This window comes from Stenella coeruleoalba (genome assembly GCF_951394435.1).
Source record: "Stenella coeruleoalba genome assembly, chromosome: 13".
Classification (NCBI taxonomy): domain Eukaryota; kingdom Metazoa; phylum Chordata; class Mammalia; order Artiodactyla; family Delphinidae; genus Stenella; species Stenella coeruleoalba.
Window position 1 is genome coordinate 2,706,573 of NC_137159.1, and position 19,319 is coordinate 2,725,891.

Consider the following 19,319-nt stretch of genomic DNA (forward strand, 5'->3'; position numbering starts at 1 on the left):
TTTTGACTCTCTATTATCGTCGGAAGCACTTCTTAAAAGCAGGGGAGGAAACCCAAAGTGTGTGCCTGAGTTCCCTCGTGTCCAGCTCGAGCCCGCCCACCGGGCAGAATCCTGGAAGGAGCTGTAGGAATGTGGGCCCCAGAAGGAGTTGTCACTGGTAGTGGGACCCTCCCGTCACCTGGCCACATGCTTACCTGTAACCCCAGAGGAGGGGGAAAGACGCAAGGTTCCTTAAACAGGCACAGGTATCCAGATGTCTGTCATCAATCCCCTCCCCATATGGCTTCCCAAAAGGAAATCCTAGTATTCAAATAATTCTGATTTCCTGGTGGAATAGCCCCGATCCATGTTAATGAGATTCCTTCTTAGGCTCCTGGTTTCTCATTATATTAAAGCAATAATAGTTTACCCAAGGTGACAAGGCGTTGTCACTGAACGAACGGCTCATCCCCTTCCTTGTTCCCCAACAGAAGTACCCAAGGAGGGTCCTTGGAGCCCGTATAACTTTGAAGTCGCAGTTGAGTGGTTGACTCTCTGCTTCTTCAACTCCGGAACAAGTGTTTCTGAACCTATCTAAAATCTATCAAATGGGGAGATAATATTTACCTCGCTCCCCTGTAAGTCCCCGGCACGCTTCCTGGCAGTAGGAAGCAGTCAGTGGTCAGTGGCTGGAGGGGATACAGTGCACTGAGCCAGGATGGGTCCAAAGTCAGGGAGTTGGACAGCCATCTGCTCCATGGTGTTGAGAAAGAAGCTTCCTCAGTCTATTGTTTTGTGAAAACCTTGTCTTCCTAATAAGGAAAGCAGAATTATAGTAAGTGGTCTGGCCCAATTTTAAATTAGTTTACTCAAAATGGGTATAACAACATTGACCCAATTTTTTACTGCTTGTCTGCTTTGTAACCTTCGCTGAATCAGGAGTTGAAGTCCTCATCCTTCTCTGATTCTTTTTTTTTTTTTTTTTTTTTTTTTGTGGTACGCGGGCCTCTCACTGCTGTGGCCTCTCCCGTTGCGGAGCACAGGCTCCGGACGCGCAGGCTCAGCGGCCGTGGCTCAGGGGCCCAGCCACTCCGCCGCATGTGGGATCTTCCCGGACCGGGGCACGAACCTGCGTCCCCTGCATCGGCAGGCGGACTCTCAACCGCTGCGCCACCAGGGAAGCCCCTTCTCTGATTCTTTGTAAAGTCACCAAGGACATTATCTAAAACCCAATGTCTCTTTCTCGGTCTTTATCCCATGCAGTTTTCCGAAGCACGTGGCATTTGTGCTATTTCCTGAAATGCGGTTGTCTGTTCGATTATGTAACACAGCTACCTTTCTGACCTGCCCACGTCTGTCCTTGTCGGGCATGCTGTCCTCCCAAACTCTAAAAGTCATATTCCCAAAGCACACTTTGGCCCTTTGTTTTTCTTCTGATACGTGCCTTTTTTTTAAAGAGAGTTGGTCATGTTTTGTACGTTTCCAGCCTGACGTTTAGTGATTAACTCCCAGATCGGCAGGCTTAGACAGCTTCCTGCTCATCTGCAGCCCCTCTGGGCAGCTCCTCAGCTTTTCAACATCACCAGGTTCAGAAGGAAACTTATCTCCTTCCCGAGGGAGCTCCTCCTCCAGTGACCTCAGGCTTAGCCAAGAGGCCACCAGGCATCTCAGCTCCTGGGAGAAAGTCATTGCAATTCGACTTCTTCCTTCCTTCTCTCCAGCCTTGGCCTTGGCAGGAAGCAGAGTGGCCTCCTCAGCCTTTCTACTCCCAGACACCCCGTGAGAACAAATGGCCTGGAATGGGCCAATAAACCCCTCCCACTCAGGACTGAAACTGGAGAGGGTACCAAAGGCCAGGGAGGAAGAGATGACATTTGCTTTTGCCGGAAGGATCCCAGAACTTCCCTACAAAGGCCATGAACCCTCCTGGTCTCCCCCCTCTCCCAGCTCCTCCAGCCCCGCCCTCTGCGAACTACCTGATATCCTTCAGTAAGTCCCTGTTCTGCTTAAGATAGCCAGAGGTACTCTCCCTTCTTGCAACCAAAACCCCCAAATGATGCAAACACTAGGATTTTGAAAGCTGGAAACAGATGGGGAGGGAGCTTAGAACCCTGAGGACAGAGAGAGGGAAAGTGGGAGGACTCCAGGAGGACAGAAGATACTCCATTTAGAAGGAGCAAAGGATGCCTGCAGAGGATCCTGAGGAGATAAGACCAGGAGATACAGGAATTAAGTGTGGACATCATCATGGTGGCGGGATGACTCATTTGGTGCCTGTACCAAAGAACGCCGAAAGGTAAGAAAAAAAGAGCGGTCAGACGTTTGCGACACTTACAAAAATAAAAGATAAAAATGTAAAAATAAATTTAAAAAAAGAAGTCTGCAACACTTAGAAAGGTAATAACTCAAACTGGGGTGGAGTGACTAGACGGAGGAGGGATAAACTGGGAGATTGGGATTAACATATACACACCACTATATATAAAATAGATAACCGACAAGGACCTACTGTAGAGCACAGGACACTCTACTCACTATTCTGTAATGACCTATATGGGAAAAGAATCTGAAAAGGAATGGATATAGGTATTTGTATGACTGTATCACTTTGCTGTACACCTGAAACTAACACAACGCTGTAAATCAACTATACTCCAATATAAAATAAAAATTAAAAAAAAAAGTTTGCGACACTTAGAATGGTAATAACTCAAACTGGGGTGGAGTGAACCAGTCTAGGACAAGTTGAGGGGAAAAGCCCAAAAGGAATGGGCATTCCTGGATGTGGGGGCGGAGGAGAACGGGCCTCCAGTGTCACCTACAGGTTTGGATATGGGTAGCGGCAAAGAAGATGGTGCCCATATCAGAAATAGAAAAGTTGGGTAAATTGGTTTGTGAGAGATAAACGGTTCTGTTTTTGTAAGTTCAGTTCCATTGAATGAATCTTTATTGCTGAGGTACTACACAGAGAGCGCTCTACAGGGAGCCAGAAATGAGCACGGTTCCTGCCCTCAAGTGACTTTTTGCTAGAAAACTAGTCATTAGTGCTGTACGCATTCCACTGACGTAATGAGCTTTATTGCTCTTTGTGTCATCCTCTCAGCTCGGATGTAAACAGCCTGAGGGCAGGACCATGTCTGATTTTCCTCTGTGACTCCAGCGCCTTTTCCTGTGTCCCCGGGACACAGCAGACACTTAATACATCTTTAATGATGGACGGAAACGCCAAACCTTTATGAGTTTGCCAAAGAGAACAGAGGACTGTTAGCAAGGAGGCCTTTATGAACTCGCTCTAAGAATTTCAAAACAAATGCTGGTGGACTTGCAGATTTCAGCGTTTCATCTTATCCACATTCTGTCTACAGGGAGAAGGGAGAGAAAGATGGCAGGATAATTTCTTACCAAAACTCCAAAGTACCTCCCCATTACCTCTTCATCCATCTTTCAGGGACTGACAGGATTTTGCTGTTTTAAAGCCACACATACAAAGAGTAAAGTTCATACAAACCAAAAAAAGTAACATACTGCCCACGTCTGATCAATACAATTCTCCTGCTTCTAGCTCTGAATAACGATCTGGATTTCAGGAAACAGCTATGCGTTACCTAATTGTTTAAAGAAAAACAGATGAGGTAACACCATAAAGTCAAGTGCTATTTAGCATAAAAGGAAAATGGGAGGAAAGTTAGCATGCTATACAATCTTTAGTATGTGTTTTGTCAAAGAATACTTCCTGTGGTTATAGATACACATGTCAGAACTTTAAAACTTGAAGCCTGCTTGCTCTGAAATAGAAACATGATCAAACTTTAAATTGTTTTTGATTATTAGCAGCAGGATGGAATTGGAGTTAATTTTAGATAGGAAAAGTCTTAAGAGGAGCTCCATAACTTTAGAAAAGCTAAGAGGATCTTACTCACGTTTCCATTTTGAAATCTGCCTTTAGGTGAACATCACGTATGAAACATTTCTGTGAGATACAATAAACCCTCAGGTAATCAGGCTGCCTCAGGAATGGGCTATTCTGCTAAATTAAATTTTCATTTGGGGTAAGGATTAACCAGAAAGCCCCTTTAGCTGGAACATAAGTTGAAATCTTAAAAATATATATTGCAAATTGCTATCTCACCTTAAAAAATGTAGTATAGTAAGTGAAATGAACCTTTTTGATGTTGGGGTACCCATAATGCCTCAGAGTCACCATTCTGAACACAGATCCTCATTTTATGGTGCTAAGTGTGTATAAGATTGGGTGGAGTGTGCACCAAGTCAAGGCCATGCGCTAAAATTGCTTTTTAAAAAGTTAATAGGACTTCCCTGGTGGCGCAGTGGTTGAGAATCCACCTGCCAATGCCGGGGAAATGGGTTCGAGCCCTGGTCCGGGAAGATCCCACATGCCGCAGAGCAGCTAAGCCCACGTACCACAACTACTGAGCCTGCGCTCTAGAGCCCGTGAGCCACAACTACTGAGCCCGCGTGCCACAACTACTGAAGCCCGCGCGCCTAGAGCCTGTGCTCCGCAACAAGAGAAGCCACCGCAATGAGAAGCCGGCGCACCAGAGTGAAGAGTAGCCCCCACTCACCACAGCTAGAGAAAGCCCACGCACAGCAACGAAGACACAACGCAGCCAAAAAACAATTTTTTTAATAAATAAATAAATAAAACGTTAATAAAGCATATTTGTTTTTCTGAATTTACTACTTGTTTTTTCCCTGAAAGTGGAGTACTGAGCAGGAAGACGTACAATTAGTGAAGGTTCCCGTTATGTAAAAGTCTAGTTATTCAATGTCTTACAGGCATATTTTAAAAGGGAAGATTTCTAGAATATAAAGCAATTCTCAAGTAGAGGACTGGTGGATAGAATGTTGCTTTCATTAATCACGCTCTTCGCTAAAGCACAAGTTAATGCAAAAGTACGTTCTAGAAACACCGTGATCTGATACCTTTTTCCCTTCGCTGTTTGCGGTGTGCTTCTCGGAACAGCTCTCTCTAGTCAGTGGATTTGGTGGGAAATTTTAAACTGGAAACTGGCTGTGTGTGAGGAATAATCCTGAGCGGTTTACACCTGGTGGTCTGGGACACCCTCCCTTCCAAACAGTGTCTTCCGCTCATTAGTCAGTAAACCCTCTCCCTCCTTGGAATCCCTCTCACTCCCCACACTTCTGCTGGGAGACCTCGATTTAGTCATTTACATCTAAGTGATGCTGAAAGACCACAAGCTGACTGAAAGCAGGAGTGATTTCTTTGAATTCTCCAGAGTACCTCATACCAAGCTGGGAGTTAATAATGGTTTTTTGAAGGGATGCTGTGGGATTAAATTAAACTCTTTGGACATAGTGTTTTTTAAATGCAATATATGTTCGGCTATTTATATTGTAAGTTATTATTAATGCTATAGTTACTCGTTCACGGTGCTCTTACCGCTTGCCAAGCGCTTTGTCTGAGCCTCACAGCCCCCCGAGGGAAGCCCCGTGATCCCCATTCTAGAGATGAGGCTTGAAAACCTTCAAAACCGGGCTTCCCTCGTGGCGCAGTGGTTGAGAGTCCGCCTGCCGATGCAGGGGGCGCGGGTTCGTGCCCCGGTCCGGGAAGATCCCACATGCCGCGGAGCGGCTGGGCCCGTGAGCCATGGCCGCTGAGCCTGCGCGTCCGGAGCCTGTGCTCTGCAACGGGAGAGGCCACAACAGTGAGAGGCCCGCGTACCGCAAAAAAAAAAAAAGAAAAAAAAAAGTCTTCAAGACCTATGTCAAGGAGCTTATGGCCTATGTTTTCTTCTAGGAGTTTTATGGTTTCAGGTCTTACATCCAAGTCTTCTGTCCTTGGCTTGCGGATAACCACTTTTCCGCTGTGTCCTCACCCGGTCTTTTCTCTGTGTGCGTCCCTGTTGTGTCTTCCTCTTCTATTAAGAACACCAGTCATGTAGGATTAGGACTCCACTCTCACAACCTCATTTAACCCTAATTATTACTTTAAAGACCCTATCTCCAAATATAGGCACATTGGGGCTTAGGATGTCAACATATAAATTGAGGGGGCGTGCAATTTAGTCTAGAACACCTACCAAATAAATCACTTGCACTCAAATCATTATCTGAGGATGTGACCCCAAATTAAAACAGCCATATACCAACTTGCCTTAGACCTTGAATAAAGCTGTTATAAAGGACACACACACACACACCTGGTTTGACAAAGCGGGGGTTCTTGACATCAGAGAACGCACTGACCGTCACAAGCAGTTTCCTGGCAGGCTTGGATTGCATAATCCAAGCATAAAAGTTGGGGTGGGTGGTTCTCCTTAAAAGATGAGCCTCTGGATTCACAGGATTTTGCCTTTTCTGCACTAGTTACTTTCCATTTACCATCGTTCTGCACAAAGGCAGGTTGGACGCGCAGCTACCCTGATGGGTGAGAGGAGACTCAGGAGACAGATTTCCCAGGGGAGTTCCATCCCAGGAAGGTGTCATGTGATGTGTTTTCTGGGCACAGGAACACACGTCTAAAGCAGTCCCATGGGAGACCTTTCAGGGTCCTCCTGACATGATCCCCTTTGAGACCAAGGCCTACCTTCAGCTGAGAGTCACTGCGGTGGGTCCCTGACCAGTGTGCTCTCCCCACCTGCGGTCTGAGCAAACCTCACCTCGTGCACGTATGTGCATTAACTGCTATTTTTCAAGTCCATGCAGATGCCATGGTGAGGAATAAAACACAAATTCGTTTTGTGATATTACCGAATTCACTGTAGCTTTTAGTCCTGTGGCCGTCTAATCGAAGGATATTTAAACTACTATCACTAACACAAGAAGATATCTGAAAGAACATGTGTTTATGTAAAAAGGGATCCTCCTGTTCAAAATTTTGGAGTCACTGTTCTAATCTGTAACAGAGAGACATTTCTGACTCAGCCGGACCTCCGTGGACAGGGTCTAAGGACAGAGTCTGTAATCTGCTTCCTGTCCAGAGCCCCTCATCCCCTGAATAGTTTCCTCCTGGATTGCCAGGCCCACGATCCTTTGCTCTAGCCATCCTCGTCCTCTGCTTCCTGTCTCTTGCTCTCTTCTGCTCCCTATATTTTTAATTCTCTTCAGGTAGGCCTTCCCTCCTCACCTGGATCAGTGCTTTCTATCTTCTTCAATCCCTTCTTTGAATCACCATCTACAAGTATCCCTGTCAGGTTTGAAGAGCTCGCCCAAATGCAGAGCTGGAGAATTAGACTAGAGAAGGTGCACTCGGGTTTGTATCCGTCCTTGAAGGTCGGCTGCACCCAGTGTAGCGGACACAGCTGGTGTCCAGCCACGTCCCTGGAACCCACGTTCTCCCTGCCCGTGGGCCCGGCTTCCGCCGCCAGGGACACAGTGCTGCAGGCTCTCTCTGGCTCCGTGTCTGTTCCCTTCAAGCGCAGGGCAGAGGTGTGAGGGCAGGAACACCTCCCAGAGTCCTCCCAGCCAGTGACTGTTGAGGACTGCTTGGCAAACATGCCAGCTCCCTCCTCCCTCGGATGGGATTGCTGGGGTGCGCGCCCCACTGGCTAGCAGAGTTCCCCGTGCGATGACCGTCCAGGTGTCTGCAGGAGTAACTTGCTTCGTAAAAAACCTTATGTCACCCTCCTTCCTTCTCCTGCTCCCCCCAGCGATGTTTCCTGGGCTCCCTTCACAAATAACCTCGTGCTGTAGCCCTAGTCTCAGAGATTGCTTACGGGGAACTCCAGATTAAGATGCCCTGGGAAGTTCTTCGGCCTGATACCTTTGGAAAGACCTATTTCTAGATTAAAGAAAAGGGTATTTGGCGGTGCTCTAGTACTGCTTGGATTTATAATTCCATTACCTGGATGGGCACTTAAATAGTTGGGACCCAGATAAGCCACTTAACTTCTTCATGCCTCGGTTTCCATACGGTAGAATAAGGGTCTCAACCGGAGAAGTGATTTTCAAAGTGTGGAATTCCCCTGAAGGATTTTAAAGATTCTCCAGAGCTCCAGACAACAGTAAAAGCTGAAAATGAACGGCTCCCATGGAGTCCTTCGAATTAAATTGCAACATTTCGGGGCAAGGGGAAGAACGTGCTATTGGGTATGAGGAAGTGATTATAGGTCTTTCATGTTTGTTCTCATCCTGCCAACAGAGGCACGAACAATCTTTATTCCAGACCAGCCTTTCAAAGATGTTGCACAGCAAAGAGCCTTGGGAAATACAGGGAGTATCTTCCAATGGGACGGGACAGGTTTCTTTACTGTCCAGCTGAGCAAATGTGATTGCTTGCTGCCCATTATAAGAAGCTCAAGTGCCCTGAGCTCCAGGTTTTTCAGCACTGATGTAAACCCACCACATGCACAGCACCTACTGGGCCGCTCTGTGGCACCCCCTTGCGGCTGGAGGCTGGGGGAACCAAGGCAGACGCGAAGCTCATGCTACTTGCTGTCTGGGAACACTCAGCCCTTTGTCTCTGACCCAAGCATCTCGTGTCTTCTGGCGGCGTTCATGAGGCTATGCAAACTAACTTTTCTTTTTTTAATAGATCTTTATTGGAGTATAATTGCTTCACAATACCGTGTTAGTTTCTGTTGCACACCAAAGTGAATCAGCCATATGCATACATGTATCCCCATATCCCCTCCCTCTTGCGTCTCCCTCCCACCCTCCCTATCCCACCCCTCTAGGTGGTCACAAAGCACCGAGCTGATGTCCCTGTGCGATGCGGCTGCTTCCCACTAGCTATTTGACATTTGGTAGTGTATATATGTTGATGCTACTCTCACTTCGCCCCAGCTTTGCCCTCTCCTCCCTGTGTCCTCAAGTCCATTCTCTATGTCTACCTCTTTAATCCTGCCCTGCAACTATGTTCATCAGTACCTTTTTTTTTTTTAGATTCCATATATATGTGTTAGCATACGGTATTTGTTTTTCTCTTTCTGACTTACTTCACTCTGTATGACAGACTCTAGGTCCATCCACCTCACTACAAATAACTCAATTTCGTTTCCTTTTATGGTTGAATAATATTCCATCATATATATGTGGCACATCTTCTTTCTCCATTCATCTGTCAGTGGACACTTAGGTTGCTTCCATGTCCTGGCTATTGTAAATAGAGCTGCAATGAACATTGTGGTGCATGTCTCTTTTTCAATTATGGTTTTCTCAGGGTATATGCCCAGTAGTGAGATTGCTGGGTTGTATGGTAGTTCTATTTTCAGTTTTTTAAGGAAGCTCCGTACTGTTCTCCACAGTGGCTGTATCAATTTACATTCCCACCAACGGTGCAAGAGGGTTCCCTTTTCTCCACACCCTCTCCAGCATTTATTGTTTGTAGATTTTTTGATAACGGACATTCTGACCAGCATGGGTGATACCTCATTGTAGTTTTGATTTGCATTTCTCTAATAATTAGTGCTGTTGAGCATCTTTTCATGTGCCTCTTGGCCATCTGTATGTCTTCCTTGGTGAAATGTATATTTAGGTTTTCCACCTGGCAACGTCGGGCCCCTACGTTGGCATGTCTTAAATTACAGTTACAGTGTCAGGATTGAAACTGAGAACTAAAGTTTGGACTCAGGAAGAAAAACAAAGTAGATTAGACATTTAGAAACTTCAAATTACTATCTGACAAAGAATTCTGCACCACTGTATCTGATTTTTAAAAAATTAATATAGTTGCATATTGTTCAAGATTACATGGAAAAAGTATTTCCTTCCCAGTGATAATGAACACGGGCTGAGGTATTTGATCAACCATCACCAAATTTAACGACTAATGATTAAGAGCTAACAGCGCTTCTTTGATATTGCTAGATAAAAATTGCCTTACACTTTCTCTGTCAAGCTTCTGAATTAGCTTAGTTGATGTGTATCCTAGGCTGCTAAAAAGCTGTTTATAAAACTTTTACAATTCGGAGCTACCTGTCTTTGTGAATTATAATTGTTTTGACTCCGTTCAGCTACACTGAAGGGGGCATAAGACTGCATCTGAGACCCGTAAGTCCTGATTCTTAAACTCTGTATTCATACTATAGTTCTCAGTGATTTATTTTATGAGTCAATGTTATAGATTTGAATATGTAAATAAATATATGCTAACAAAATACCATCTTCTTTGTTTTACATGTTACAGTTCTACCTAAGATTTTACTTTTGTAAGAAACTTCTGGGGGGAAGATATTTTGAAAATCCCTAGACAAATTGATTTTTAAGTTGTTTTTGTTTTTTTATTTCTGAAGAATCTGTTCCTCTAATTTGAACTTAAACTTCCCAATTTTCCAAAATTATTGAACCAGAAGACTGAAATATGACCCAAATGGACATATAACCAGAAGATACACACACACATGCACATTCTTGCCGTTCTGTCCCAGCTTTGCCTTCTCCAATGTGATCTAGTTGCATTTGTTAGTCACTCTCTAAATCAGACCTGCTGACTTTGCTGATTATTCAGTTTGTAAGTCCGTGTTTCTCTTCCCTCAAGCTGCTTGTGCTCTAGTTCTCTGATCATCTATACTTCCGCTGAGGGGTGGATGGAATAATTTATGAATAACAATAACAAAGGAAAGCAGGTCATTTGGGGGTAGTTTGTTAACTCTAATACAAAGCTTTTAGTGGAGTAAAGAGTTAGAATTATTAACTGGGACACTAGTTTACTGTTTCATGCTGCCCTATGAAAATATCTGTAGGATGAAAGATTCTGGGGAAACCTCATATCACACAATTGAAATGTTCTGGATCTCTGGTCAGGGTGTTGTGTCCCAGGCTACGTATTAGCTCTCTCTTATTGTGTAACAGATTACCCCAAAACGTAACACTTAGAGCCATATGCACACGTGATCTCACAGTTTCTGTGGGTCAGAACCTGGCGCAGTTTCCTGGGCACGTCTGAGTCAAGGTCTCCCGTGAGGTTACTGTCATGCTGTTGTCCAGGGCTGTGGTCTCATCCGAAGGCTCTTCTGGGGATGAGGCTCTGCCTCCGAGTTTCCAGGTTGACCCGCGTGGCTGTTGGCGGGATTCAGTCACACAGGCTGTTGGGTTGAGAGCCCAAGTTCCTCACTGCTATTGGCTGGAGGCCTCCTTCCATGCCTTCCCACATGGACCTCTCTTCGGTCAGCTCATAACACGGCAGCTGACTCCCCTCAGCATGAACAGGAGAAGGGCCTCCCATGAGCCGGTGCCCAAGTCAGAGGCTGCAGGCTTTTTGTAACCTAATCTTGAACTTGACATCCGATCGGTTTTTCCATAATCTCTTTATTAGGAGCAAGAAACTAGGTCCAGTGCCCACTCAAGGGGAGGGAATTACACAAGGGCTTTAACACCAGGAAGTACAGATCAGAGAAGTCCATCAGAGACTGCCCACCACAGGGTGTGATGCAGAATCCGCGGTCCCCACCCTCCCAGCAAGCCCAGCTCCTAAGTGCGGATGGAGCCTGAGCGAGCCCACATCACACCATAGGTCGTCTGTGTGGCTGGCATCACTCTTCAGGAATGGGAAGGAAGCAAAGGCTTCCCTGTCCATATCATGCCAGCATTTTGTAGCCATCCGAGTCAGAGCAGAAGGAATGGTGGTGGACAGCCTCTGCCCTCATCACAGACACTGAGAGCCTTTCAGTGGGGACCCCCCCCCAGAGCTGGAGATGGCAAGCCCGACTCTGCCCCTTGCAAACGGCAGGGCACATCACACCAGAGGGCCTCTCCTGCTCTGTAATCAGACCTTGTCCCTACCTGTCAGACTGTTACCATGCCTCACTGTATACAAAGTGACTTTTTAAGGTTAAAATAATTCCTGCCCCTAATCGGGGTTGACATACAGCAGGTCCGCTGCAGCCGTCTTCGCTGCTCTGACTGGCGGTTTCCGGGGCTTGCTAATTGGTGTGCGCCCAGGTTTCAGCACTGTGCTTGCTTCAGCACCTACGGAAAGCAGCAGCTGATGTGCCAAGATCTCTGTGTGGCCCAGCCCCTGCTCCCCCGTCAGCAGTAGCCGCATTGAGAGCCACCTGGGTGAAGCTTGGTTACCTGTCAGCTGCCACTGCTAATAAAAATAACATCTGCATGATGCGATTAAAGAAAGCGCTGAAAAAAAAATTAAAAATTAAAAATTAAAAATTAAAAAAAAAAAAAAAGAAAGCGCTGGATATAGGTGTGGGAAACGTGGATGTACATGGAAAAACCTGTATGATGAGTTAATTTATATCCTGAAATGCAGAGTAGACAAGAGGAGGTGATAGTGTCAATTTGGGGATGAAGTGGAATATCGCTCCCTGGAACACCCACGGAAGGTGACGTCAAAATGGGCAAGGAAAGTTCTGGCTTTCGTCAGTTCGCAGTAAACCTCACAGCATATATGCTTCCAGACAGTCCAAGTGCAGATCGGTTTTTGCTCAAAGTTACGTTACAATTGCAGTCTTGAGGACTTCCCTGGCAGCCCAGTGGTGAAGACTCCACGCTTCCGCCGCAGGGAGCGTGGGTTCGATCCCTGGTCAGGGAACTAAGATCCCTCATGCTGTGAGGCACGGCCAAAAAAAAAAAAAAATTGCAGTGTTTACCAGCTTGTCTGAACCTGACTGCCGGGGTGCTGGGATTCTGCAGGAGCGCTGGCGATCGCAGTGGCCAGAGCAACTGGATTCCCTGAGGGTTCAGCTGCTCCACCTGCCAGTGCAGAGTGCAGGGTGAGGGTGAGGGGCGCAGGCGTTAGGCCAGCAGCTATTTTAAGGCTTGTACATTAACTAAAGAGGCGAATGTGTTTTTAGTCCAAATTTATAAATGTTTATTACCCGAAACCCAAGAGGGATGATGAGAGCCAGTTGGCGGTTCCTTCCCTCCCCAGCAGATCCTCATCGCATTCTCAAGGTGAAGCATCAGAGGTATTAGAATTCTTCTCCAAGCAGCTCTTCAAACATGCATTAGTTTTGACTTTTAAACTTTGCCAGTGCTTTGGACACACCCAGCCCACTTTTCTTTCCTCTAGGTCCATTCTCCCCTGTCTCTTAAATAAAACCTCTGAGCTATAGCAGAACAGCTCAGGTGATGCCCAGCTGTGCTCCCATCTCCCTGGCAGGTGGGTGAACCGTGCACCTTCCAGGTGCCTTTACAAAGAGAACTGCAAGCTCTTTATTCTCTCTCCTGCCCTCAGACCAGAACTCAGCCTTGCTGATGGCAAACAGAGTGGCCATGTGGAGAGGACAACAGCCTGGAGTGTGAACACAAGGAAGGAGCCTGGGTCCCTGGGTGGCCTTGTGGAGCAGAGCCTCCTATCCTCATCTGTTCTGCGCCCTCAACAACCTTGGCCACCATATATCTTCCTAAATAATTACTGAATGAAAAATTGAATGACTAACTGAATATTAAAAATGGAGGCCAAAGACAAAAGATAGAAGAAGTTCATGGGAGAGGAAATATGATCGCTCCTGAACACGAGAAAGAATGTCCACTTTACTCCTGATACGACAAAGCCAATTAAAATAGCACTTTTAACCTCTCAGATTGGCAAATGATTAATACAAATTGATAAAACAAAAAGTGCGCTTCAAGTAAATAATCAAGGAAAGGATGCAAATAAAAACCATACAGAAAACGAAATACATATTGAAAACAAGCCAACATTTCCATATATTAATTGGCAGCGTCGCCAGTAACAGGGTGAATCGTGGACGTTCCAACAGTGTTGAGATGGTGAAACGGGTGCAGCCCTTATGGAGAACCGTCAAATTGGTTTTCTGTTAGCCTTTGACAATCTCTTCTAATGAAATGATTCAAAATGCAGCAAAGGCTATAAACATAAAGATATTCATAGCAGTCATTCGTAACAGCCAAAAATTAGACTCAAGATGCCCCCAAATATGACACGGTTATTGTGTAACCCCCCACTGGAATCGCACAGTCCTTTAAGGTACTACTATGAAAGCTGCAGCCAACGCCACAAAGACTGATGTGCTTCTTTAAACGGGAAAAGGAAGATTCACAACTTATACACATTCATTTTGCTGTTTCGCCTTCTAGGCCTACACCGTCAGACTCTGTATCTTCAGCCCGGATCTGTCGTTTCAGCAGAATTCTGAATTTCAGGTGGATATTTCTACCGGCACACGCCTTGTCCTCCTCCAAGAAATCTTCCGCGCTTCTGCCAAGTTAATTCATCCACCGTTTATTCAACAAATATTTGTTGAGGGCTAGTCTCTGGCCAGGAAGAATTGCAGAAGCAAGGATGCTCCGGTCAACCCAACAAAGGGCTCTGATCGCCCAGAGCTTGCGCTCTGGCCGGGGAGACACACCGTAAACGTAGGTCAATAAACTACTCCGTGTGTTAGAAGGTGGTTAGTGCCGGGGAGAGACTGGAGCGCTGAGTGCGGGTGGCTGTGAGGGGGGAAGGGGTGCAGAATTAAACAGAGCACTCAGCATAGGAACCCAGTCAGAAGGGATATGCAGGAAAGGAGGGGAGTTAGCCCGTGGGTATGTAGGGCAGCAGCCCGTCAGGCAGAGGGAGGAGTGCAGCCAGAGCTCCCAGGTGGGAGGCTCTCAGCGGCGGGGGGGAGGGGAGCGTGTGAGAGATGGAGCCCCTGTGAGGATTGTAGCTCCGACCCCGAGGGAGGTGGATCGGCACAGCAGCGCTGAGCAGGGAAGGGCAGCTCTGGTGGTTGTGGAGGAAGAGTTCCTCCCCTGGGCTGAGGATAGAATGAGGGGGCGACAGGGACACTTCCAGGCATGGGGGAAAGATGAGAGGGTGAGAGTTGATCAGATTCCAAATATCATTTGGAGCCAGAGCTACAGAGTTTCCTGGTGAGACATGCGAGTGGAAGAGAAAACCAGGGAGGATTCCAAGCCTTCTGGCTGCAGGAACCAGGGGGATGTCATTGCCGCTAGCGCGGTGGACGCGGGGGTTTGTGAGGGCTCCAGGCCTCCAGGTGCTGCTGTTGAGTAGCCGGGGATGGGGGGTCTGCAGCATGAAGAGACATCAGACTGCGTTTCAGGTACAGTAATTCTGACATTGACCTGCTGAAGGCTTGGGTGGAGTTCCCATTGCCTGGTTAGCAGGGTGTCATGTTACCCACTTCCACTGCAGAGTCTACCCCTAGTGTAGGGCTAATCATTTTCTCTCAGTCCTCAAAGGCCCTGTAAAGTCTGCAGGCCTTGGGCACTGGGTCTGTGACCCTGATGCATTAAGTGGGCTGGCAGAGTGGACGGTGCCCCTTGGCCATGAGCCCCGAGCTAACCTCCTGGCCCAGTTTCTGCCATCAAACCTTCTGCAGCTCATCAACACCCATCGCCCTGTGTCCCCTCTACACAGCCTCACACCTTATACCTTTTTGTTTAAGTTTATTTTCTTTTAATGTATTTATTTTATTTTTGGCTGCGTTGGGTCTTTGTTGCTGCACGCAGGCTTTCTCTAGCTGCGGCGAGCGGGGGCCACTCTTCGTTGTGGCGCGCGGGCTTCTCATTGGCTGCTCTTGCTGCGGAGCACGGGCTCTAGGGTGCGCGGGCTTCAGTAGTCGTGGCACGCAGGCTCAGTAGTTGTGGCTCACGGGCTCTAGAGTGCAGGCTCTGTAGTTGTGGTGCACGGACTTAGCTGCTCTGCGGCATGTGGGATCTTCCCGGACCAGGGCTCGAACCCGTGTCCCCTGCATTGGCAGGCGGATTCGTAACCACTGCGCCACCAGGGAAGTCCCACACCTTGTACTTTTGATCACGCTGCCCCTAATGCAGAGTCCCTCCTCCCTCTTCTCATGTTTGTTGACAGAAGTACTTAAGTCCTAAGAAGACAAATATCCCCAAATGATAGGAGCTTCTGATCATTTTCTCTGCATTTTTGAGAATTCTGTAGTCATACTGTTGGAAAAACTCAAAAATTTTGAAAGTCCATTATTTTTTTTTCAGAATGAACTGTGGAAACATTGACTATAAAAGTATCCCACGGATGTTGGCTTTTCCGTTTACACGCAACTGCTAGTGATGCTTTGTCATACAAGTCCAGCTGTGATTGTCTCTCTACCTTTACTTCCATGCTTGTGATTTAATTTCTTATGACTTTTGAAATGAGCCAGTTCACAAATTAATCCAAAATGACAGCCGTGCCTTTTCTCCCAGACAAGAACTCCGTCTGAGACAGGAAACTAGGCTCCCAGCCGAGCTCCGGAGGGCACGGCCGCGCTGGGTTCTGGGCACGTGGTGAAAAGAGCAGCCCTGAGCTCAGGTGGCTGGCAGGGCAGGGTCTGGGGCAAGGTGAGCGTGAGAAGGAAATGGACAGAACTTCGAGGAGTCCAGCGTGAGGCAGGGAGGGCAGGCATCCCGGCTCAATTTCTTGCCTCTGTGAACCCAGACCTACCTCTCAACATCTCTGTTTCTTTATTTATAACCAAGGACAATAAAACTGTGTCATAAGGTTCAGTGTGTGTGTAAGGACTGTGAAAGTTTGGGACACACACGTGCCTGCAGGGCTGTGTGCTCAGTAGATGTTAATTTCCCTTCTTTTTGCTGGGATATTATAACATCCGAAGTGTTATTGATCTAATAAATCCACACGCTGAGATGGCTGCTAACGATTTTGCGGATATCTGAGATGCCTTAACACTGACCCTGGTTCTCAGATAATCAGGCTGCGTACTTATATAACAATAGCTGAGGCTGACAGTTTTAAAGCACCAGCCAGGGCTGCAGGCTTTTGACCTGTATTTACAAAGCCGCCTTTCAGAGGAGATACAAGCCTCAGGAGCGGGAAGCCACGCCCCCCCAGGTCTGGTCAGTAACAGAAGAGGCAGGTGCTGACAGCCACCAGGTTCTAACCTCCCCCACCAAGCCCCACCCCAGCCTCCGCGGCTCTGCAGGTTTAACTGGTCCGCGCAGGGCGTGAACATCCTTATCAAGGGCTCCTGCATCCTAAGCGCACAGGCAGCTCCTGCTGAGTCAGTCTTGTTGATCTGGTTCAGAGACCCCCGTTCACTGTGACTCCAGCACAGCTATTTTCACCTTTCCTGTGTGGTTACAAGGCTACGATGACATTGGCAAACATGTGATGTGGAATGAAACAAAGCATTCCTGGAAGCTGGATTTCAGCAGGGCTGTCACTGTCTGCCAGCTTCCTCTCATCTCACCCCCCGGAAGCCCCCCGCCCAAGGGATGGAGGCCAGAAAACACCCTCCTACAAATTTCCACCCTGACACTCTCTGCCAGCCATCTCTCCAGTTCACGTCCCGCCCCTGCCACTCACTCACTGAGTCCTTCCACGGGACGGGGGGATGTCAGGATGTCACAGTGGGTTACTTCACGCGGGAGGTCGTGCCATCTCTGTGCCGTCCTGGAAGGACCACCATCAGATCTTCAGGGCTTTGCAATGTCAAGTCCCTGTATTCATCTAGTTTACTTCCGTTGACAACTGACTGACTGAAAATTGCCTTTGACTTTTGTTCAAACATTTGAAACCTGCATCTCATTGTTCCTGGTCCCCAAGAGACCCTCAGGAAACTGCGCAAATCCGATGACTGGATGGCAGATTCCTGAGCGTCTGTCCTGTCCTTTGCTAGGAATCCGCCTCAGGCTCCACGCATCGAGAGAACGAAAATCTTTGTCCAAAAATTCTACTGTGTGTGAGCACAGGAAAAGGTGGAGGGCAGGGGTTGGGGGTTGGGGGAGGTGTTTGTTGATGATGAAATCGACATTCCTCAGAGACAGGAGGTACTGTCTATTCAATACATGCCAGACACCTGAGGTCAGTCATTGCAGGAAGTGACAGCTGAGCTGTGGAAGGAGGAGGAGGGTAATTGGCTAAATTAAAATTTAGGTCAGAGTTAACACAGTCCCATGTGTGAACCTCACAGCGTGATCTTAAGTTGGGATCACAGTACTGTCTGGGCTGCATTTGAATTTCACTACCCGTCCCCATTCCTAGCCGTTTCCCGTCCCACCGCCTCTCTTACCTGAATGGCGTGAAAGGACCAACCTTCCACAGCTCCCCCGACGGGGTCTCATCACTCAGCGCTCCCACACGTGAGGAACAGGGGAATCCCGGGGGGGGGGGGTGGGATGCTTCATAAAGCACAGACTGTCCAGCCCACCCTCGGAGCACTGGAGTCAAACCTCGAGGGTGGGCCTGGGGACCAACATCTCTAACATTTCCAGGTGATACTGATGTGAAGCTGCTGGTCCGCGGACCAAACTTTGAGAACCACTATTGTACGTAACACGGACTATGAATCTTTCCTAATTTCTGTACGTCCCGTGGAGCTGGATTAAGGATGGGAAAGGAAATGGTCTGGGATTAAACAGAGTCCCAGCACTGCCAATTACCAGCTGCGTGAACCTGGAGAAATCCCTTAACCTCCAGGAGGTCCAGCGTCCTTACCTGCAGGACATGGACAGTAAAGCTCCCTGCAGAGTGGCTGTGAGGACTCACAGGCTGCAGGGGCCCGCAGACATCCGCTCAGAGGCTTGCTCCACCCCAGACCTTTGTCTCCACATAAGCCTTGACTGCGGGTAACAGAGCCTTCCAACATGCTCACTCCTAAGCCTTAACCCACACCCAACAAACACGAATCTGTTTCTGGGACATTTTGGCCTCTTATTTGTATTAATATGCCTTTTTGTTTTGGTTCCTATTTCATCTGACTACATGGGCAGCTACAGCTCTCTACTGATTTTGTCGAGAGAGAGAGAGAGAGAGAGAGAGAGAGAGAGAGAGAGACTATCTATCCAAACTGACTGGTACGTGTCCCAGGATCACAGCATAGACACATGGAGAATTTTGCATCAAAATGTCACCTGTTAAAAGTTTGGCCTGCAGTTCTTAGTAGCTCGTGGCTGGCAAGTGTAACCACATCTCTACAGTGTGTCCAGTTGACTCTGGTATTTGCTGGGGTTGCACAAAGCTACACGTGAGCCTGGTGAGCAGACCTTGGATGAAGTCTCCCCCAGACAATTCCCGCCCATGATAATTCCCAGGAGAGAATGGGGACCAGGCCAGTGATGATTCAACTACCGTGACCAAGAACAGAGGCTCAGGAAGGTGACTAAGCCCCTCCCAGTGGCCCTGTGACCTCAGTCGCTCCGTGTCCCATTTGGTTAAACACTAATCACTCAAATGAGATTTTTAAAAAATATTATTCAAATTCTTACCTATCTTCACTGAAAACTCAGGTGACACGTTCATAGCAACATTATTCACAAAAGCCACCGTCCCACAACAGGTGAATGGATAAACAAAATGTTCTTTGCCTTAAAAAGGAAGGACATTCTGTCACACAGTGCAACACGGATGAACCTGTGCTCAGTGACTGAGGCCAATCACAAAAAGACAAATGCTCTATGATTCTCCTTATACTAGGTACTTAGAGAAGTCCAGTTCATAGAGACAGAAAGTAGATGGTGGGGGCCAG